At 40.0% G+C, this 23,436-nt stretch overlaps 1 protein-coding gene across 1 annotated transcript in view; it reads left to right on the plus strand.

Moving 5' to 3' along the window:
- The first annotated feature begins 9,117 nt into the window (after positions 1 to 9,117).
- The window catches only part of SORBS1 (sorbin and SH3 domain containing 1), a 218,975-nt gene continuing 204,656 nt past the window's right edge, over positions 9,118 to 23,436 (plus strand). Inside the window, exon 1 of the mRNA XM_064463610.1 lies at positions 9,118 to 9,302. The gene's annotated coding sequence lies outside the window, so the exon portion shown is untranslated. The remainder of the gene's footprint in view (positions 9,303 to 23,436) is intronic.

Below are 23,436 nucleotides of genomic sequence, written 5' to 3' on the forward strand. Positions count from 1 at the left end.
GTAGGGAAGCCTGCTGAGAGATGAAATGGCAAATATTGTTGTTTTCTGGACTCTAAGGATTACATGATTTTTGCATCACCAGAGTCTGACAGTGTTGTCTGTCCCTTTCACAGCTCTGCACTTTTTATCTGGTATGGGGCAGCTACATCACAATGTGTTGGATGAATATGGGGCAATGAGGAAGAAGTTACGATAATCATTTACATACAGAATTGGGAACCAAAAAGGAACAGTGGTCAGAAAATCTAGGGGGCAGTGTCTGTGTTAGATCCTGGGAGAACTGAGGTCCCATTGCATTTCTGTTACTGGCATCTTGGGCAATGTCAAGGCAAGTCATCCATATAACCAATGACAGAGGCATGCTTTGGGTAGTGTTTTAGCTTTTCTGATGTGAAGTGTTTGATAACCTGCTTAATGCAAACCATCTGAACACAGCCCTAACTGTGAAGACAGGATGACAGCCTGAAATGAAGAACTGAGGTGGCATTAGCTTGTGACAGTGCTGGCCAGCTGTGAAGTAGCTGAATTCTGAATATTTGGGAGTGGAAGGGAGGCTGAGCTAGCAGCTTGCTTTTCTGTTCCTGCTCCTGCACTCTAATCACTGTACTCTAGTTCATTAATGCATTCTGTCTCATTCTGGGCTTGCCTGCCCCTATGGCTTCAAATGTCTCTTGTCTGTATAGCTGAAAAAAAAAATTTACCATGGATCTAATTTTGGGGGAAAGGCTTTGCTTGTTTCTTCAATTCTTAACAAAAATATTTTTTAAAATTAAAAAATACAGAAGTGATTAGAAACAGAAGAACAGAAGCTAAAGACTCATTTTGGGGGTAGCACAGCATATGTCCAGCAAAACAGAAGTCAGACTGTTGGACTTGGAAATATATGCTCCCGGAGTGGTAGAGGTTAGACATACATCGTGCCCAGTGGACCTGAGTCAAATTTTACCTCAGTCCCTGCACTGAGTCCTGTATTGGCTGATGTAGCCTTCAAAAATACCTAGCCTGTAGGAAACACTAAACTTAAGAGCATGGATGAAATATTGGTCACCTGAGTATAGCATAGAGTCTTTTTGCATCAGAGTAAGATATGGATAATAACACCACCTTGCTTTGCAGGAAAATGTGGAGAATTAGTTTGTGAGAATCTCGGATATTCTGTCCTGGGAGATGTATGAGTACTGTAGATAAATAGAGGGAGTGAAAAAAGCTTCTCCATATTTCTTCTGTAAAACATTTGAGACTGGCAGTATGCAACCTTTCAGCAGTGTTTAAATTCACCCTCTTGAAAAGCAAAGCGTCTTGCTCTCAGTGGTACTGTTTGCTGTTTCTCAGTTTGAAATCACCTAGTAGAACCCCAGAGGGTTTCTCAAACAGCTGACCATTAAACACAGTCAGGAACAAAGATCAATTGAAAACACATTTAGATTTAAGCTTCCTGGCCTGCTTTTAATTTCTTTGAATCAGCCTTGAGAGTTATTGCTGTGGTCAGTTTAGCCTTTTATTTATTCTATGGCTTATTCCTATAAACAGTCAACTTCAGGGATGCCCAACTGCTTTCTGGGGGTTTTAATTTTTTTTAATTTTTTAAAAAATGTCTTCCAAATATTCCCAGAGTTAATTATGTTTTCTGCCTTTAAAAAAACGTGTTAAATAGAAAGATGTTGTTGGAAACAGAACTATATTTGAGTCTAGAGGCAGTTTGGAAGAAGAGTTTGGGTCATGGTACCTTAAAGCTTCAGTAGCTTTCTTGATTCTGGGATCTGGATTTGTGGCAGCTTGGATTATTATTTCTGTTCAGATGGAGCTATACAGGCACAAAAGGCTATATAGCTCCAAAGAGTTTGCAGTTCAGATAGAAATCAGGAATAGTCAGTGGTTTGGCTGAGCTTACTTATGCCTTTAGGGGACAGAAGTGGAATCCTAAACATAGTTTGTAGCAACCTCTGGGCATTAAAATGACTGAAGCACCTGCAGATCTGTCCATGGCTGTTGGGAGCCCTGAACTCTCTTGTGTAAGGTCCCATGCTACTGTATTGCCACCAGAAGTGTGATACCAAACACGTTGTTTTGTTGCAAGACTTGCAGTAATTGCTGGTTTTGGCTTTTGGGTTTTCTCTCTTTTAAGGCAAGATACTGTAGTCCTGAAGCAAACTATAGTGTCAGCTTTTAGTTTTGTATTATGTTTTTAATTCTCAGTGTTACAAAAGAAAATTATTACTATAGGACTATTGTATTAAGCAAATACTGGTTTGTCAATATGCAAAATCTCACCCACTTGCACGATTTTGGGGATTGCTAGGTAGGAAATTTGAATGTTGAAAGCTGATGACAATATAGCATCACTGTTAAGAAGAAAATAATTAAAAACATACCTATGTTTGTGTTATATGTTAGACCAGTACATGGCAAATACATTGCAATGCTGACACACACCAAACAGTTTAGGTATGAGAAGTCCTAGGGCCATGTTAGTACAACAGCCTCCCTGGACTAATACACCCTTCACAGCGGGGCTACTTAATTTCTGTGCCCCATAACCAAGCTAACTTGCTCAGGTACTACAGCTATCACTGTGGCAGTATTTGAAATGCAGGTATATAACTTCACAGAAGCACAACCACATGGGAGCAATCAACATCCCCAGCAGAGATCCCAGGCTCTGAGTCAGTATGTTAAATCTTTTTAAGGGAATAGCATTAGTGATAGCTTCAATAGACAACAGGGAAATCATTATGAATAATGGTAGCCTAGAGCCAGCTAATTATATTTGCAGGGTGGTTTCCCTAAAAAGCAGGTGTTGGACAGATGGTAGTCAAATGATCAGTCATGCCACCATCTACAGCAAGTCCAAGGGCTGTGGAGGAAAAGGTAGTGTGTGGAACATAATTCTCATTTCTGTGGGAGTCTTGTACCTTTTTACAGGTGCACAAAGGCTCACAGAAATATATAGGTTGTTGGTTAAGAATTGTAGAGCTGCTGATGGTTGGCTGCTGCAAGTTAGCAAAGCTTCACCTTCATGTGCTTGTTACCCTTGGGTGACTGTGAATCCTATCACAGAGCTCTCCAAAGGTGACAAGACTGCATGCTAGCCAGAATTTTGTAGAAGCCTTTTTAGGCTGGAACATTTCGCTTCTCTTTTTATTCCTTTTCCTTGAAAACTTTTCTTCCTGTGTGTTCTTTTCAGTCTGCTTTCCCATGGAAGCCCTCTATGCTGTTGTGTTTCATGTCAATAGCATTGGAAGAGTATCCTTTCAGCTGAAAACTGTTGTTAAATATTCTTTTGCAACTGAGGTACTCAAAGCAAATGCAACTGCCTGCATAGGCAGTAACTTGTAGCATAGTCCAGTATTTAACAGGGGGTACATATGGTAGTGTTCAATCTTCATTATCTTTGTTCAGCATGGGAACTAGAATTGTATTTGCTGTGTAATACCAAGCCTTTCCTAAGATATTCAGACCATGGGTTCATAACAGTACTGATTTTAGTGTATCTTAATTGTCGCTAAACCCATTTGTTTTGTCAGCTGATGTCAAATTACAGGACAAATGCTATGCAAATAGAACATGGTACTTAATTGTTTTAAGTGGTATGTCTGGTTTGTGTTACAACAGCAGAAGTTTTTCTGGGTTTTGGGTAGAATTTTTGCAAAGGCTCAAGACTGCCCCATTAAAATGAAATCTTTGGTGTCTATTGCCCTTTAATCATACGCAAACCACACCTTCCAGGGATTGCAAAGGATTGTAATAATGTCTCAAGTTGAATTTGGCTCTTTTGCAGCCCATCAAAAGAAGTTGTCCTTGACAAAACCAATATTTTAAATATCTGCTCACAAGCGCTGGAGCTAAAAGATTGTTATTTCATTTGGCAAAACACCTTCCCAAGGACAAGACTGAGACCTGAAGATCAGCCAAAATAAGCTCTAACAGATGCTTAGCCTAGAAAGTACTAGACTGAATGGCTAAAATTGTTAAAAGAGTATACAGGAAAATGGAAGGGCAGCTAACTAGTTCTGCTTCTGACTTGCCGTGTGGGCAAGCTTCATCCCTTCTGTCCTACTGGTCTGCCAACTAGAGGGCGCATCTGCCACCTCACTTCAGCTTCTGGAGCTTAATCCATTTCTTGCTGTGAGTACTGCTGTAGTCAGCCATAGACCTTCTGGTCATAAGAGCTGAGGAGTCTAATCTTGTCCTTTTATAATGGACTCTGCTTAGTTTAAACAGCAAAACTCTTTGGATCAGGAGGCTGTGCTGTGGCCTTCCATTCACACTTTCCATAATGCATCTGATACATGACCTTGCAAAAACAAGGTTTCAGATGCTAGTCAGACTTGAGAATTGCAAAACCTGTGCTCCTGTCATGACTGAGGTTGATCTAATTGGCCACACAGTCCTTTCCTTCCAGGCTGGTTCTGGCCTTTACCTGTCCTCATATCATGCTGTCTTTGCTCTCAGATCTGGTGAGAAAGTTAATAACTTGGTGTCTTTTTGGTTAATGCAAAGAAGGGATGTGGAACTCTGAGGCAAGGACAGAGCAGGACTGTGGTGGCCAGCAGTTGGATTGGTTCAGGTTGTTATAAAAGTACAGCCTGATGATGCTGTTCTGTGACAGTTTTTATGAAACTTGATTGTTCTCCGGATCCTGAAAGTAAGAGGAGGTGAGGACAAACAAGCTAAATAACTTTCTGAGGTACAGAGATGCCTGGTCCATAACCAGAACTGAAGTCCTATGGTCTTAAGTCAGACTAATCACAGATATCACCAGGATGTAAGCAGCTAATTGCTGCTTTTCTGGAAACAGTCAGCCAGTCTAGATAGCTTTGTTCAAGTTAAGAAATACCAAGTGCTCAAGGCAAATGCTGGTTGTGCTGTGTGCTGCAGTAGAGGTTGGGACAGAGTCTTATCTAATTGACTTTGATGCATGCCTGGAGTAGGCCTTCTATCTGGTGTAACTGATACCAGGCTATCTTGTGAAATTAAAATTTTATTGAGGCAAAGAGGAGAGCAAGTGGCAAGGATACTAGACCCATTCATAAATCAAGCAAAGAAGCAGGTGTGTGTTTGTGTATGTGGCTTTATGTATTTAGACTGGCTTTGACACTGGGTTTTTTCCCTAGGCAAAATTCAGTAAGAACTTTACCTTAACTGCTCCTGTGAAGCCTACTGAGGTGGTATAAGCATGGTGATAGTAGGCAAATCTCTTGGGAAGTTAGGATCCAGAGGAGTCCATCGAAAATCTCAACTTGACTAACAGCATCTGACTCTTCCTAGAAGTCTGACTTGGTACCAAATATGTGGCGGCACTGTGTTAGCAAGAGTGTGTCTTGGGAAAGAGCTCTACCAGAAAAAATCTCTTCCCAGTATTTCTGAGGAGTCAGTTTGGCCATGTCTTGAACAATAGCGCTGCACTGCAAACTGCTTGGTTTGAATGGCTTGACTAGAACTGCTTTTGGGGAACATCTGAGCTTTGATTTGCTAGCTGGTCCAGACCTTGTGAGGTCTGGTAGAAGAAGGTGCTTTCTCCATCCTGTGTTTAAAGAAGCCTTAGTGGGTTGCTCTAAAGATCTGGGGTATTGGCTTCAGCTTCAAGTCAATGAAACCGTAGCAACCTGCTGTGGGATGCAGCAGTTGACAGGCTATATATCAAGAATTGTTCAGTCTCTGACAGTGGGAATAAACCTCCAATACCTGATTTTAAAGAACTCCTAGAAGCTTGGCTAAGACTCTGCATTTACCATTGAGCAGTCTAGGACATAAATGAGCCATTCAGGTTCCATCTAGCAGGAGCAAGAGGTGCCTGCTTTAATGTAACTATAAGGAACTGTATCTTCACAGAGGGACTAAGCATAATCTGAAACCAGCTGTCTCTATAAGCATAGACAAAGTCACAATAAGAAGGACATGCTGATCATTGGATAGAAAGTGCCATGAAAAAATTTGGTGGCTCAAGGAGCAGGTTGGTAATGGGAGGAAATTTTTTTGCAGTCTGGTTTGTCCACTGGCTGTATTGTTCATGCTGGTAGCAGAACTGGTATCTGTAAGCCTTTTAACTGATGCCTGTATCATTTATAACAGTTTCTCTCTCTGGTTTGTCTGTGAAATTGTGAAACACTTCAACAAATCCTTAATTGCTGAGGTTAACTTCTTTAGTCTGTTTGTGGGGTTTTTTGAGCGCTACCCTTAAGAAGCCATTTGCAATACCCCAAACACTTCCTGATGCTCTATAAAAACCAAATGATAAGCAGTGTTTATTCCTGAGCATTATTACCTTGCAGTTATTCCTGGCTTGTAGAAAATCTTAGCTGACGTTTATCCCAACTCAGAATAAAAACAATGTGTGCAGTAATCTGCAAATCAGAAAATTTCGCATACCCCTTGGAAATGACAGTTGCTGATTCAAATCACCTGTTTGCTTATTACACAATGAAGTGCTGAGCAAGGCAGAACAGCTGATTAGAATCTGGAAGCTCTGAGGTTTCCAGCCCAGAGCTTCTGCTTTGGGAGGAGTACTGGAAACACAAAGTCTGTGCTTTACCTTGAGTTCTTTAGGTTCTAGTATACCTTGGAAAAGAAGCCTAAAAGCCCTTACTGACTGTAGTTCTGGTTAGTGCACTAGATTACTAGTCAGACCTAGAAATCAGAATAGGGCTTTAACAAATATGATTGCTTTTTGATTTTTGACCAGATCTACCACTGAGGTCCTACCTGCTGTGTGGGCCTCTAGCAACTGGCAAAACAGAAGTGTTGTGTGTACACAGAACCATAAAAAGATGTGCTGTCCAAAAAGGTAACAAAAATGTGCTGGTGTTTTTTTTCCCCCCTGCCAAATCTAGATATTTCAGCCATTTTTAAAATCAGATCTGTACTCCAGCTTTACTGGTGTTTCTTATGTCCTGTATGTGTTTTTACTTGAAGAGGTGCTTGGATTTCTCTGTCCTGAGACTGGGTTGAAAGTTAGCACAGACAAGTGCACTGGCACCTAGAGAAGAATTAAATACAGCAATGCCCCTGACTTGGGATGCGTGCTTGTAGTGGGGATCTGTGATCCTGTTCTACTCTCTGTTTATGGTACATGGGTTGGGAGTGAGGAGGGTGAGGACACTGATGCATAAACAAATATACGGGTTGCTTTGCTATTGCAGCTCATAGTCAGGGTGTGCTTATGAAGTCTAGTATGACACAAACTGATTTTTTTTCTCAGAGAAGCTGATAACAAATGTGCCTATAACTATTTTTGCTGATTATCTTCAGGCAATTTATGGCTGTAAGTGGAAGGTACCTACATAAGGTTAGCTACTGTGTTGTGAATAGGACAATATGTTTTAGGATAGTGAAGTCCTTAGTGCACTACCAGCTGATATCAGGCCAACAAATAAGAGTTTCAACTGCTTTTAGTTGATCTAAGACTTGCCCCTCGTATGAAAACTAGTTGTGCTTAGAACTCTCCAAAACCTTACTTCTGAAGTATCCTTTTTCCATTGTAAGGATTTTTGATGGCCTGGATTTACTCATCTGAATCCTCTAAAGCATTGGTCAGGATTTCCAACAAGTTCCTTGAGCACTAACTTAGTCAATAGTGTACAAGTGTTCTCTATGTGAAGTTGCAAGTGTGTTTTCATTAAAAGCTATCCTACCTCTACCTGGCTATGTGAATACAACATCAGGGTAAGTCAGCTGGTGGCAACGCATTGAATAAAAAAGCTGTTTCTTACTTATGAGGAACTTATATTAATGTTTTTTCACTTTTTTTTAATGGTATTTTTTTGTTGCATCCTCTGTTTTGTATCAACTCTCTAGCTGTCTGTCCATATGACTGAATTAGATGAAAGTTGATGACTTTGTATGAGAGACATTTTGAGAACTTTATTCGGGCAAGTGGCTGCCTTTGTTGGAATTTCTTGCCTCTGAGAACTGTATGCAGAGCAAGCAAGTGATTAGGAACTACCTTGTTTGTTTGGTTTGGGTTTAGAGGCCAACACTCTTGTCTCCAGTAATACATACTTGCAGTTCCTTCTTGGCCATTGCAAGGGATAGGAAGACGCTCTGCACCATGAAGGTGTCTTCCGTAAGGAATAAAATAATTATCCAAAGCACCAAAACTAATAGGAAATATCAAGTTCCCCTGTGTGTCATCTGTTGCCTTTTCAAACTGAGAGATGCAGCTTGAGGGCTGGCTCCATGAGCATCTGAGCAATTGATAGATCCACCCTCAATCCAGACATCTCTGGGTGGTTCTCCTGTGGTCACAGGGAGGGAACCAATTCCAGGAGGACACTCCCCAGTTTGTTATGCAACCCCAGCATGCAGGTATTCAAAGCATTTCCCATAGGTCATCCTGATGTTTTCAACTCCCTAAAGAGACTACACTTCTTGCCTCAACTTTGATGAACTCTGGCTGCCTTCTCCACATGTCAGGGAGGGCACTGAGAGTGGCTTTTAACCTCTTCTGCAGAGCACTGTGGAACACCATAGTGTGTGGCACTGTTGAGGTACCACAAGAAAGGGATACTTGCAGCAGACAGTGGCAAGACAGAGCTGGCAGATGAAATAATGAGCCAGAGGCACTGAGAGGTTTGATCTGTAGCATATGAAGAACCTTGTAAGATGTGCTTTATGTGTCTAAGGCTAAGCTGTTTATCCACATTTTGTGGGGCTTGTTTTTAGCTATAGTAGGCGCTGTTAGAAATATTTAGATCTTCAAAGCATCACCAGATGCTTGAGACCAACAGTTAGCTCAGTGGGCCTCAGTTTTGTTGAGATGGCATTTGCTGTAAATGCTCTCGTATTAATTTTTATTAGTCTCAGAGAACACAGCTATGACAGTAGAAAGGTAGGATGTTACAGTCTGACTTCATATGTACAATGCCATTCATTTGAAGATGTATACTGTAATTTTGCTTCCTCACAGGCCACTTTTCTTACGATAGAGAAGAGACAAAAGGGCTTCCTGGAGAGCTGGGGGCTAGGAGCAAGGCAGGAATTGGAGGAAGTCTGTCCAGTCCAACGGATAACTGAGGTAGCAGTGGTGGTGCTAGTGTTAAGACATCAAAATGAAGCATTCTGGGGATTTGTCTGTGAAAGGTCTGAATATATCCGGTGAGAAAGCTTTATTTGTTTCAGTGGAGACACAGGTACTGAGGAAAAAGCAAGAGAGTGGGAAAAGAGATGGAAGAACTTGTAACCAAGATTGCTTCTGTCAGACTCTGAATCACCAGCAAGATCCAGTTTCCATTGCTGTTTGGAATCTTTTGACAGCAAGAAGATGAATCTGTGAAGAAGGAAATGTACAAAGCTACAAGATGGAGGTATATGGGAATACCTGACATAGCTAAGAAATGCAGAGTTGGTCTTAGTGTATCTGTTTGCTAAATCCTCTATTAGAATTCTTGCTGCTCTGCAGAAAATTGTGCCTCTCAAACCATTTCTGTATGCAGGAAAGCATTGTTTACAGCTCTGTGGAGAATTATCTTGGGTTTCCTGCAGACTTGTAAACCAGCTGTTTATTTCCTTCAGTCTTAATCTTACGCTTGCAAGGAAGTGTTTGGAAGCATGAAGTTAGGCTGAATTGCATTCCCATTCCTTCAAATTATGGTCACAGAAGCTGGTTCTGATGCTTATTACTAGTTAACTGTGGTATCCTAACTGCTGAGTTTGTCTTGTAATCTCTAGAGACAGGCTGCTCTGTTACCAGGTACTGTTAGACTGGAGAAGGAAAGGGTCCGGCAAAATAATTTGAACAGTTGTGTTGGTTTAAATATGTAGATCTAACCACCAACTTCCTCTGATTGTGTTGTAACTGTGTGTTTTGATTTCCTGTGACAAATACTTTCTTCTTCCCATCACATAAGCTTTTTAGGATAATGGCTTTTCAGTTCATAAGGCTCAGAGGACCCCTTGTGATCCTTAAGCACACCAGTGCTGTTACCAATAAAATGATCCTAAATCTTTGGCCCTGGCTTGTTATCAAACCCAGGCAGCACGGTCAGAGCCGAGACTTGCAGGGACCATGTCCTAAATGAGCTCTTGGTGCAAAGCAAAGCACTATTTCATGCTATTCTTGGCATCAGCTAAATACTATTATGGAGTTTTGGTGTTTTATTTTTTGCAGCAATCTTATTTTGAAGATTGGGAAGAAGGATGTTTTCTCTATTGTATGCTTCTTCATTGAGTACTTTGCTGCATTAGCAAGTTAAAAAAACCAACCAACCAAGAAACCTGGCATGAATTAACAGGCTTCCAAAAAATAACTGAGTATTACGTGGAATATACAATTCTGTTAGACATTGTGTGTGTATATATAGCATTATGTATCTATCTAAAAGATAACTGATGAAACTAAAGTAGCTCAGTACCATCTCCAGCTGAAAAAATACAGCTTTTATACAGCATAGCCCTTTGGAAACTTGTGTTTGTGTCTTTTGGATCAATTTACTTTTCAAAGTTGGAGAATACTTTGGAATTTTGGATCCTCTTTGAGTTTAACATATGATCAAAAGGGCAAATTTAGCATGTAGGTTCCCTGTGTCTACTGGTTCAGAATTTATTGGAAGAAGTTCTTCTAAGAACCAGTTCAGTATAATGTTTGGAAAAATAATCTGATGTTAATAGAATATTATACAATGAGAATATACATGGGTGATTCTGTACTAGACCTCTATGTGTCCTCAGAGATGAGTTTCTAGGCAATTGTCTGTGTACTAAAGCAACTGCCTGGAGAGGAAATTGGGTGTGTTTTGTCATGGTATCTGTCTGAAGGAGGTCTGAGTCAGTTCTGGTGGGTTGTGGAATATCTTCAGTGTAAATACCAGTAGTCACTACAAAGCTGATCGGGCACGCTGACAAGAACTGCATAGTTAGGTGTGTACTGCTGAGCTCAAAATTCTTCAGAAAAATCAAAGCAACAGCCATAGAATGGAAAACTACTAAATAAGTGTACTGTAGAAGATACAAGGGTATAAACTTGATATCTAGTCCTCCCCTTCATTCCTCATTTACACTTCCCTTAGGGTGAGTACTAGTAAAGTTCAGTTTGTCATGAGCCCTAAATTTGTCAAAACTACTTGAATATTTGATCAGTAAATACAGGTCACCTGGAAGATGGCTTGTGATGGTCAAGTGAGAGATCATATTTTGTTCATACTGTAATGTAGTCTGTGGTATCTGAGGTTGACCTTTCTCTTTTGGCTGTGCAGAATATTTTCCAAAATAGGCACAAGACAGTAAGTTCCAGCTTGGGAGCTCTCTGAGTTGTGAATCCATTCCCAGTAGGGGTTCAGATTTAAAGCATCCAGCTTTAAGATGTCTTGAGATGCAGCTCCTTATTCTTGGTCTTTTTCATTCCTCCCCTGTCACCATCTTGTTGTCATCCCTGTCCCCACCCCTGCTCCAATATTCAGATCACAATTTGCCTAAAACCTGTCTAGCTGTGACCCTGGAAATACTAAATCTAACTGATTACACTGCCAAACTCTATAATAATTCTTTCTCACGACACCGTTAAGATGAAAACATGCAGCACAGTGGCAATGGGGAACATTTTGCATGTTTGAGAATTACAGAATGGCATTTTGGTACACTGACTTACGGTAGGACCAGGAGTTAACTTTGTTAGAATAACTGACAAATAGTGGGGCCAGAGATCCACTTGGTGGCAATCTGTTTCTGATGAAGGTTATAAGGTTTTGCATGCTGCATTTGCAGAAAAGGTAATGATGTGCCCAGACAGGTAGCAGTTAGATGCTTCCTACCACATGGAAGACCTGTGCACAGACTACTTCCATGAGATAATATATTTAGCAGAAAGAAGATGGTTTCAATTTTTTATTCACCTTTTAAAAGCATCCACTACCTTTTAGCTCAAGGGAGTTGTACATGATGACTTTCAGAAAACAAGAAAAGCTTTTTCAGTAGAAGAAATCAGAGAACTCTCTGATTTCCCTGCAAGTGTTTGGTCCTTGTCCCTGACTTCTTTGCTCCACAGGTGCAGGGGACAGCATGACATAAATGCCAAGCTGAATACATAGTTCACAGCCTAATGTTCTTGTAAATTTGGTGTCCATTAACAATTGCATAATGGGAGTTTTGATCCAGGGCTAAAGACTATGGCTGATCTAAAAAAAAAAAAAATCCTTTCTCTTGATGGCTGGTAGTTAGTATTAAATGGTGGCAAGGCTACTTACCTGTTTGTCAAAATTAATCCATGCTATGGACTCCCACCAGATGTAAATGGAGATTGTCTAGCTTGGTTCATATGATCCATGTTTGCTGTATAAAGTCTGAAGACTGCTTATTGGTAAAGAAGTCATGGGTATAACTATTATCCTCAAACAGGCTCTCAATTAAACAACAGAGTTTTCTCCCAAAAAGGCACTTAACGAGCAAATAAAAATGAGCGAGTTTGAAGTTAGGAGACCACTTTACCGTTTATAGCAAATATTTTTTAGTAGCAGAAGGAAGCTTCTATAGCAGCATCAAATTTTGTTGCGGGTATCGGGAATGATGTGAGTAAAGTGGCTGTAACAAGCAAAATCTCAGTAGGCAACATGCTCTGTGAGCTTGTGTGTGTGTCAGTACCACTCTGTTGTTCACATTATGCAGTGGACAGTGTAGAAAACTGCCTGGGGTCAGCAGAACCTGAAGACTTGTGTTCCTCATGGGGCCCCATCTCTGCTATTTACTTCTCTTTGTCACTAACTGGTTTGTTCTGATCACACAGTGTGTCACAGGGCACAAAACCAGAAGGTTCTCTGATTCCTTGAAACCTGAGAGCCTATACTACTAACTTTGTAGTGTTTGATTCTTTCTTTTCTATGCAGGCTTTTCTAAATCATTAATTCATTCACATTCTGCCAGAGTAAGATACGTTCCTCCGGGAAGCTGAGAGAAAAATCTCAAGCATTGTGGTTTTGGCTAGTGTACCAGGGAATACTGGCTCATGCCAGGATGCTCAGATGGGCATTCTTGGGCCTGCAGAGCAGTCCCAAGGGCATATTAAGAGCAGTTATAACAAAAGGCAAAGGGCAGTAGCTAGAGATCTGGAAATATCTCCCATCCATGGATTTTTGGGGTAGGGCCACTATAAAGAATAAGAGACTCCAGTTTCTTGTGAGCTGATGTTTGTTTTGGAGGAAGTAATGTGTGTGTGTTGGAGGGAGCTTTCCTTATGGAAATGGATGGAGAAGTGCTTTTACAGGAGACTTCAGGATGCATCACAGCAAACCCAGAGTAGCACATTAAGTCATCACCAGATTTTTCTAAGGTCTTCCTGGAAGACTGTTTCAGTGATAGGCACATATGGCCCAAAAGGTGCTGGAAACAAGACTGGCAGCAGTACATATCTGCACTGCCCTTCCGCAGGCCCAGTGTGAGGAAGGTTATCTAGGGTAGTAGCTGGTGGTGGCATGAGTTAAGAAGGATCTTGAGTTCCCCGAATTCCCAGTGTGAGTGAAAGTCATACTACAGAAGTAGCTTAAGTGGTAAATTGATCTTTCTTTTCCTTCTGATTTCTCTTACCTTTAAGCTTCCCCTCATCAACTGTAGAAATAAATGTAGAAATAAAGGTTAAGCATTGAATGCTGAACAGCATTCCCTTACTGACATCTATGCTTGCTTAGCATAGTCTGAAATCTGGGAGGGTGCTATGTTCTTTTTAGTTTTTTTTGTCACACCTTAGATAACATTTTACATAATATGAACATTATTCATGTACTGCAGTTTAAGGAAACTCCAGTAGAGTGATTGCTCTACTTATGAGCTACAGGAATCCTACAAGTTTGGTTGTTTCCTATTTAATATTTTTCAGAAATCTGTTGAAAAACTCAAACCACTTGTGGATTTTTTTAACGCCTCCCTTTCCCTTTTCAGAGGGAAAAAGTAGCTGGGACTGTCAAGAATACTTACTACAGCTAGTTACTGATCTCGAAATTCTCCGAAATGATACTTCCAAACTAGTCATGCAGCATGAATTGCAACTTGCTGGTGAGCGTAAAATTGCCTGGTTCCCCTACAACAGACATGAGAGCCTAGTAACAGTAGAAATCACTAAAGTATTTTTCACAGATTGAGGATAGACTCTACAGAGCCTTAAACTACCAGTTTTCTATTTCATTAAGGATCAAATGCTTATCCTCAATAGGTAGTTGTATGTGGAGAAGGAAATTGAAGAGGAGAGGAAGGGGAATGTCAGCTGAAAATATTTGCTGTGAATTAAACATCCAAAATTATAGCAAGACTAAGTAATCTACTGTCCATTTTAAATTATAAATGCCAATATTTTTCTAATGCAGTTGATCAGGTTGTCAAGCATTGTCTTGCTAAGTTTTGCTGGCTACTGCAGAATAATATCACAGTATAAAAGTAGAAATTAGCAGTTGGCACAACAAAATTGATTTGCAAATTGTATAGCTCTGTTGAAAAGCTATATGAGGAATCCTTTGTTTCCCCTCCTCAGTTCTGCAGAACATATTTTCCATTTCTGCAGTGTGACTTAGGTTCTTAAGTTTTGATATTTAAAGGACTGACGCTGCGTGCAAAAATCTGAGCACAGGGATGTTGCTTTTGGAAGGATATTGTAGTTGAAATTGGAGAGGCACTGAACTAAGAGCTATGGCAGACTAGGAAGGAACAAAAGTACTGAGCCTTGGATTTGTAAATGTAGTTTCCACTCCATGAAAACAGAGCTGGCCCAGAAACTTAACTACTGTTCTGAACAGACTTCACAATGAATCCCCACAGCTTTTTAAGCTGGCCTACATGAAAAGCCTTGTACTTTAAGGAATATCTCTTATTCATATTTCAAATGAATGACTTAGCTGTTCAGTAGCTTGAACTCTGCAGAAAAACACTAAGAAATATAGTTACTGAACATGCACTCTTAGTGTGGATTTCTGCCTGAAAAAGCCTTACATTTGATCTTAACAAAACTAAGTATATTACGTTCAAGTGTTCCTCTTATGTCGTCTGAAGAGTGCACTTAAAATAACAAATTGTGTGGAATAAGAAGTCATGGATGTGTTTGAGTCTTTGCCATTGAAATTACAGGTCAGGGACATAGCATGTTTTGCAATTGTGACTCAGAGAAATGGCATACTGTGTACAAACTTCTGAAAAGGCTCTTTAATGAGTATGTAAACAGCAGGTAGACACTGATATGTCTTAAATCTTTCAGCTGATAGTCTGTCCAGATAGGGCTTGTTGGAGGCATGGTTTTGCAATAACTCATCTGACTGGGCCGGAGTTTCTAGGTAGAGGTCTTCTGGAAAACCTTGTGTGGGTCCAGAGGGTAAGACACAGGAAAACTTTACCTCTGGAGGACTTACTGGTATGATGCTGATAAGTGGCCTGAGGAAAAGGTTCAGGGTTAACTGATAGAACTGGAAAATGAAATTGCTTCCTCTGAGGTTGAGCTGAGGTAAGAGTCAGACTTGGAGGACATTCAGAGGAGGCGGCTATATAGAACTTTTGGAAAGATGGAAGTACTGGAATGCTTAATATCCCAAATGACTTAATGGAGCCTTTCTGAAGGCACTTGACTGTGATCTCAAATTATACTTCACTTTGCAGGCTTTGGAATCTGGAAATTATATGTGTGTGTGTTGTCTTCATCCCCCTGTTTCCCCCCCCACCCATGGGGATCTCTTAAAGTCCATAGCCGAAGGGATTTTGAGTGTTTTCCACTGGTTAGAAACATTCTTGTTGATTGGATAAGGACTCTCTATTTACAGCTAAGCTCTTTAAGGATTACTAAAATGACAGGCAAACTATAATTATGCTACAAATACTAATTATTGGAAAAATGTGACAAGTTCTGGTTTTAAGACTGCTAAATAGTCTGTTTTCAAGACTGAGCTTCAAATTCACTTTTAATTTAAGCAGTCTTATGAAACTGATTACAATATTTTAGAATGTTATAACTGGTTACCTTTAATATTTTAAAATAATTCAGAGTTGGAAGCTGGTAAAGACATTTGAATGGGGAGAAATAACTGTAATTCCTTAACGGGAGTACACTTACTATAAAATATCACTTAAAACAGACGTGGCACCTTTTATTTTTAAAGCAGCATGCTCATACTAGAACAGCTGCTAAAGACTGACCTTGATATGGAGCCAGGTCTCAGTGAGCTCTGGGCATCCTTTGCTGTTCCATGCTCTGTCCCATGCTACCATAACCCCTGGCATTGCAAGCAGTTAGCTGGAGCTTCAGCAGGTTGTTGTGAGATGCAGACAAGTCCTGCCACTGATGCCTATGCAAGAAGAAACGAGTGGGGAAAGCAACAACAGGGACGCTCTAGGCACTCAGTATTAGAAATACCAAAACTGTTTGCTTCACTTAAATTGTACCTTAATGCATTACTAAGGTTCTTTTTAAAATATTTGGGGTTTTATATTTGTAATTAAAAGCAGCAGTGTGTGAGAATACAAAAACCACATAATCCCTGCAACCCAGCAAATGGCCCTTTACATCGCCAGACAAGGAATCAATTAGATGTAAATTCATAGCTTATGAGGTTTGTCAAACATGATCTGTAGCATGAATTGGAATATAAACCACGTGGATTAACAATTCAGTTGCCATAGAAACTTCCTCTGAAAACGGAAACTTGCTGAAGAACGCAGCCCATGACATTTTGTTAGCTCTAAGCTGCATCTTAGCTGTAACAATAGCTATGTGATGTGATTTCTTTTTTTGTCCTAACTTTCATTAACACTGGAAGTGGGTTGTTCATGGTTAATTCTGCAGTTGCTCTGGTGGTTCTAGCTGCTAGGGATCGTTCCATACAAGTGATCACTCCAAGTCCTGATGCTGCAGGTGTTATGTAAGGAATAATAGGCTGCATTTATGTATTTAGTATTTGCATTAAAACGGCTTTGGCAGTCACAGGCCACCTTCAAGAATGTGCACGTACCTAGCAGTTATACTCCTATATATACTGTTCACCCTTTAAAAGCTATATATAGCAGATTTCACCAGCTTCCACAACTCAGCTCCTACACTGGATCTAGACTGACCCTCCATGCAATAACAATTAGCTTCTCATTGCTCTCACCCCTGGGTTTGTTCAGCTCCGTGCATCTGCAGATTGGACAACCTTAGCTTCTGAGAGAGACTACTGTTATTGTATGCAGAGAGATGTATTGCTGAAGTTGAAGTCCGCATTTATATCCACCAGCTGGATCATGGCTGGGGGGATGAAAGGCTTCTCGGCTACTTTCCTGTGACGTGTGCTGTCTGTAGCCTGGTCTTTTGTTTTTGTAGCCATTAGTCCAATACTTCTTGTGCTAAAGGCACTTGAAATAGGGATCTTAGTGAGATGCTAAGATGTAAAACTAAAATAATTTTGAAGTGACTTTCTGTAAGAGAGAATGTCAAACCCTTGTTCAACTGAAAGTGAAGGGATATAAGGTAGGAGTTTTGATCCAGCCTTTACGTGGGCTTGAAGTCAAGCAACAAACATCCTCAGCCATAACTTTGTTTAAAGTTGCTATTTTCAGCAATTTTGTCTTGGAGAAATCTGAGACTTGGCATGATGAAAAGAGACAGCAAAATCTTTAAATGATTAGTAACCTGCCAGGCCTGGCTAATCCGGATAGCTTTTAAAGCCCCTACTAGATTAATAGAAAAGCTTACATTGTTGACCCTATTGGTTTGCTTACCCTTTAAGCCTTTGCATACCTAGACACCTGGATGAGGCATCCATGGATTAATGAGGTCTCCGTGTAGTAATAGCTAACTGAATCCCTCTTTAACCTTTAGCCTGCTGTTTAACACGTATTTACAAGTACTCAGTGCTTTGTGCTTGACCCAAATATAATACATAGCTGAATTCATTGCTTTAGATCAATATAGAATGGTATTTGAAACTGTACTGTCTTGTGCAGCCTGATTCCTCAGCCAAAGTAACTCTGATTCCTCCATTTCCAGCATTTGGACAAGTTGTAAGATCCAGTGTCTTGCTGCCATTTTCAATCTGTTCTTCTTTTAGGACTGTTGTTTAAGATATTAACTATTTATAAGGGCCCCATGATGTGCATTTTGGCTGTTCTTACCTCTTACTGGAAACTGAGACTGGAGTCACAACATAACTGGTGCATGCAGTCTTGGGCTGTGTGCCAAAATAAAGAAGGGACTGGGGAGCAGGGGGAGGTAGCAATAACCGGAATGAAAAAGGTCATGTTCTCAGAATAAGTGGCTGCAACTTGGCATAAGTTCTAAAATTGCATCTGTTTATGCTAGTGATGAATTTGGCATAAAGCAGTTGCCAGTTCTTTTTAATCTAGAATTTAGTTCTGTAGCCCTTCTGAATATCAGGTGGAATTCTAATCTTGACCCCATGAGTCTTGTTTGTTTATTTCTCTAAAGTTGATGGATTAAAAAAGGTTGGCTGGCTAGGTCAGAAGATTTGGACAATTAGTTGTGCATTTAAAGGGGCTGAAATCCTAAAGACTCCTAAAGTGAATGCAGTTATAGCAAGAGCCTTTAATAAAGACTCTATAAAATAATATTAATTTTTTAAAAATCATTAAAGCTGTAGTTAATGGATATGGTAGACAGATACCGGTGTCTTTTGAGGCCATAGTTCCACCTAGGACGTGAGTCCAGAAAAAGGAAGGGCTCTGCTATATTGATGCAATTGAGTCTTTGATTCCTTATGGAGCGTTGCAGATGATGTGCAGTTTGTAGGAGCGGGATATTGACTTCTTAGTGTTTGAGACTGTTATGGTAAATATCTTCTTAGCATATTGCATGTTACTTTTTTCATGGATCTGATAATCTGCGTAGCAATAACAGTGAGTACTTATGCTGCTGGCGTTAGCAAGTCTGGACTAGTTTCTGCTGTGACAGTGCTGCTGTATCAACAGGAGAAGATTAAAAAAAAAAACTTAAATTGTCTGAAGTTGGGTTTCTCTTTTTTACCATTCAATTGACAGCCCAGCTAGTTACCATGCAATAGAAGGGAATATAATTCCTTAGTGCCTAAAAGCTAGAGAATTGTTTCTAGAGTTTATTTATACTTGAATCTTTAGCAGTGGTGGGGGAGGGTGTGGGGAATTATATAACTATAAAAACAAGTTTAATTGGAGTGACACTTCATAAAAGTATGAACTAGACCAATGGAAAACTACAGATAAAGAATGGCAGGAAATGTACACAAACCTTGATTCTGTGGGAATCGTTTTCCACAGCATTCCCCTTTTGAGAGCATGTAAAGGTCTGGATCCTCGGTGTTAGTTATCCCTCAACCAAGTCAGAAGCGCTGCAGTGATTACCAGCTTAAGCACTGGCACAGCCCTGCTGACTTCCAGCTTGCACTTCTGTCTGATCATACTTTTATTGGTGTATGAAATACACATGCATGGCAGAAATAGGAAAATGCCACAATGTTTTCCTGCAAGAATAAAGGCTGGCAAACACCTGTGTTGTCATCACCCCCTGCCCTCCAACCCAACAACCCCCCTCCCCCAACCCTTGCATCGTACTTCACTGGTTTCCTTTTAGTATTTATCCATGCAAACTTTTGCTTACCAGAACATTCCTAGAAAGAGAAGACAAATCTTTGCATGAGTACTTTTGCATGACTTTTCTGTAGTCACTGATCTGAGTCATGCAGTGAGCCACAAATCAATAACATAGGGGGTAGGGGAACAAACATGAACGGTGGGTGATTGATATAAAACAGCCTAAAGTTGGCTGGCATAAAACTGTCAACTTACTCATGCTATTAGGAGTTCAAATAAGGAATAAGAAGCATACTTCTAAATTCAAAGTCTGATCAAATGTTTTTCCGCAAAAAACCATAGTAAATGTTTGAACATTTCTGTTGTCATGAGCAATTATTTACATCAGTGTTCATGCATGTTTTGCAAAATTTATTAGAACCATGACTTTGTAGAAGAGCATACTTAAAAATCTGAATAAAAACAATTTTTGCAAATAGATTTATACTCTGTCTTTCCCAATGCAGGTAACCACTTTTCAGGAATGGTTCCACTGAATTCAACAGGGTAATTTATGCAATAATGAAACTATAGTCTAATGCTGAGACTTCAGTAAGAAAATGTTTCATATGGTATAGCTAAACACAGGTGTGCAACATCAGGTTGAGACAAGTGTTACAGGCATAAGGGGGTGTGGATCTGCTGTGATCACTGTATCCTCTATACTCGCTACAATTTATAATAGTCTTTTGGTTCTGTCTTTGCTTTTTACCTAAAGCACCTTGTAATAGTAGCATTACAGACTGGCTGCTATTTTGTCATAGCATGTTGCTTCCCAACTTTAAGAATTGACCTTGAATTCTGAAAAGCTGAATCTTAAGGAGCACAGATGTCTGTCTTTACCTGGTCATAAAATATTTATGCCCAGGAGCAATGTAAAAGTTCTAGGACAAATCTTTCTTACCTGCTTCATTGAGATGCCCTGAATCTCATTTGCTAGCACCTTTTTGCAGCTATGAATAAGCCTAAAAAGAGGGTAATGTTGTACTCAACTGCAGAGGCAAGAGTTATAAGAGACAGCCTGTGAAAAATGAGTGTGTTTTGTACAGGTAGGTGTAAATTTACCAGAAGAAAGGATGTGGGAAACTAAAAAGTCCGTAGGATTCCTATAGTACTTCCTAATACACACAAACTGGCAGTCACATAACACTGTTACAGTCATGTTTCTGCATTGCTCCAGTGTCTTCAAAGTGTCTGGGTCCAGCTCTGCCTGTGGTTTTGCAATGTCATCCTTCTTTGCATGATCTTGCACAGGTATGGCCAGCTGCGTAATATAGGAATGTTGCCTAGTAACATCGATGCACGAAACAACTATCAGAATATTCTCTACAGGGATTACTTGCTTAAGGCTTACTAGACTCACAGAACTCTTAAAATGCATATTTTAAAAATATGTGACTAGATTAGTATGCTTACTCATTCCTTCTAACATGAGGTAACACTGAGATGCTGATAACACTGAGATTGGCCTCATTATCTACAATATGCCATGCAGACTGGCTCACTGCTAATAGTCGCTGTATCATTATCTGTGATAAGGGTAAAATTATTGCCATTTAAATTTTTTTATTTGAAAAAGAAGTTCAGTCCACACTATTGTTGTGAATGTTCCACCACTGTCTTGTAGAATTTGTGCAATGCCATGGATGAAATATTTTTCTTGTCTTTTGTAATGAAAGAAGTGGCAATTCCTTTGTCTGTTAAATGTTTCTGAGCATTTGAAACATTGAAAAATGGTTCAAGGGTAAAATCCTAAATACAAAACATCTTAGATCATCAGGTTCATTTTCTCTAGTAAGCCATAATAATCACCATGTACCCCAGGACTCTCTCTCAAGAAGAAAATTGTCTTAAAAGTTTTTCTTTCACTGAGTTAAGACCTGGCAAGTCGTGTAATTGTGTTTAAACTACACTTTGGGTAAAGCTTCTAAGCTGACTGTGGTGATTAGTTTAGTTTAAAAAAAAGTGCAAACAACTGAAACCCTCTCACTGGTCTGATGAAGGCACAACTGAGGATTCAAAAGCTTAAGAAGAAAGTTTGAAAGGCAAGTGGTGACTAGACAAGGTCACTGCATTTAAAAAAAAGGCACAACTATAACACTACTTTGTGCGTTGGGATATGGAGTCAGTAATGTTTTCTAATCTAATGCTGTTATCAGGCACTGAGTTTGTCCTGTTTGTAGCTATTCCATGTTCTGCAGGGGGAATTACGGAGGTGGACTCCCTGAAATAAGCCAAAATTTAGTTTCTATCTTGCTCAAGCAGCTGAATTTACCTCCTGATTAAAAAAAAGGCAGTTGTTCTTCAGCTATCTGTCAGGGATCCTAGTAACTGTTATTAAAGAGTAGAATGAATATTTTCTCAGTAAGACCCTGCAATTTTCTACATTGGGACAAATCTGATGCAGTTTGAATAATATGCTTGGGGTTCATGGTTGTAGCTGAAGTTGGCAAAGTGAAGTGTCTCTCAAAGGAAAAGCAATCTAGGTAGCTCACACTAAAGCACAGATAGTTGCAGTAAGTGGAAGTCAGCAAATTTTAAGCTAGAAATGATTGGTAGACTGTTAGTAGTGTGGATAAATGAATAATAGCAAAATGTGCCTAGAATGCAGTGGACTTTCTGTATTTTGACATCCTTATGTCAAGACTGGCTCTCACTCTAAAGCTTTCAAACAGTTATTTTCTTCCTCCTCCTTAACAGGGATTGCATGGTATTCTTGTGTTGCAGTCATGGAACACCAACCCCCAGGAAAACAGCATCACCATCAGCATTAAGGGGGTGGGGGAATGTGAATCCCTGAAAGATTGAATGTTGGATCATGGCTTATCAAAACAGTGTTGTGGCTTGCTTCTGGTAATTTTTGTTTGCCTAAGTTGATGCTAGCACATGTTCCCATGTGCATTAGTCTTCTAATTCAGCTTGGTGGTTTGTCCCTAGCTACCTAACCTGTGGTGCCCTGCAGGTACAGATGTTCTGTGGTTTGAAGTCTAGGAATTTAGCACACCTTTTGGAGGCTGCTTAGTGTTTTTGTGTGACTTACATGCACACTGGGAGTCTTGGCTGCCAGCTGTCAATAGAGGTTTGTAACCAAAACACAGATCACAGTCGTAGGAGTACTAAAATGAGGAATGTAATGGCCTGAGGTGAGTTCTCACCTAGGGGGAAGCTGTCTAGGCAAGACAAACTCAGTGCCCACCTCAAACTGCACTGTAGCTGGGTTCAGACATGCATTATGGAGAAGATGCGGTATGTCACAGTGATAGGTTTCCTTTTTCTGGCTCTGGTGGGAGTAGGCTGAACACTCTGATAAGGATGCTGAGCTGACTTTTAGTCCTCTCAGGCAGTGGATTCTGACTCACCCTCACTCAGACCCTTTGGACAAGTTCAACCTGTTAGAATGGGAGATTATATTTAAACTACTGGAAGAAAGGAGTTTGCCTGCTGTCATTATGTTTTGTCCACAATGAATGTCCTGCATAGAGCACAAATCTGTTTTTGTCTTGCCTTCTCTGAAACAAGGTTACCTTTGTTTCCCCCTAGAATGAAGAATTTGGCCCTTTTAAATACCTGGTGGTAACATGGACTACTTCCCTTACCAGTACTTTCAGCGTCTTTAGCACTGTGTGCCATTTTCCAAATGCCATGCAAAAGGGTTTATTAATGTATCAAAGGTGATAAACTTACTTGAGGAACTATTTCCAGCCCAGATCACAGTGCTGCTTTTATTTGCTGATGGGCCTCTGTATTTCTTTGTCAACATTCCTGCATGTTTCTGGTTCTTATTTATTTTTCTAATGCTAGTTTCCTCTCATTAATCACTCTAAACCTATACAAAAGTGATTTTCTCATATTACAAGAAATCTCTTACAGGGCATAGACCTTTATGTTACTTCCTGAATATATTATGTCTTAATTAGGCTACATATTAAATAGCAAAATATC

The sequence above is a fragment of the Phalacrocorax carbo genome, chromosome 12 (genome assembly GCF_963921805.1).
Source record: "Phalacrocorax carbo chromosome 12, bPhaCar2.1, whole genome shotgun sequence".
In the NCBI taxonomy this organism is placed as follows: domain Eukaryota; kingdom Metazoa; phylum Chordata; class Aves; order Suliformes; family Phalacrocoracidae; genus Phalacrocorax; species Phalacrocorax carbo.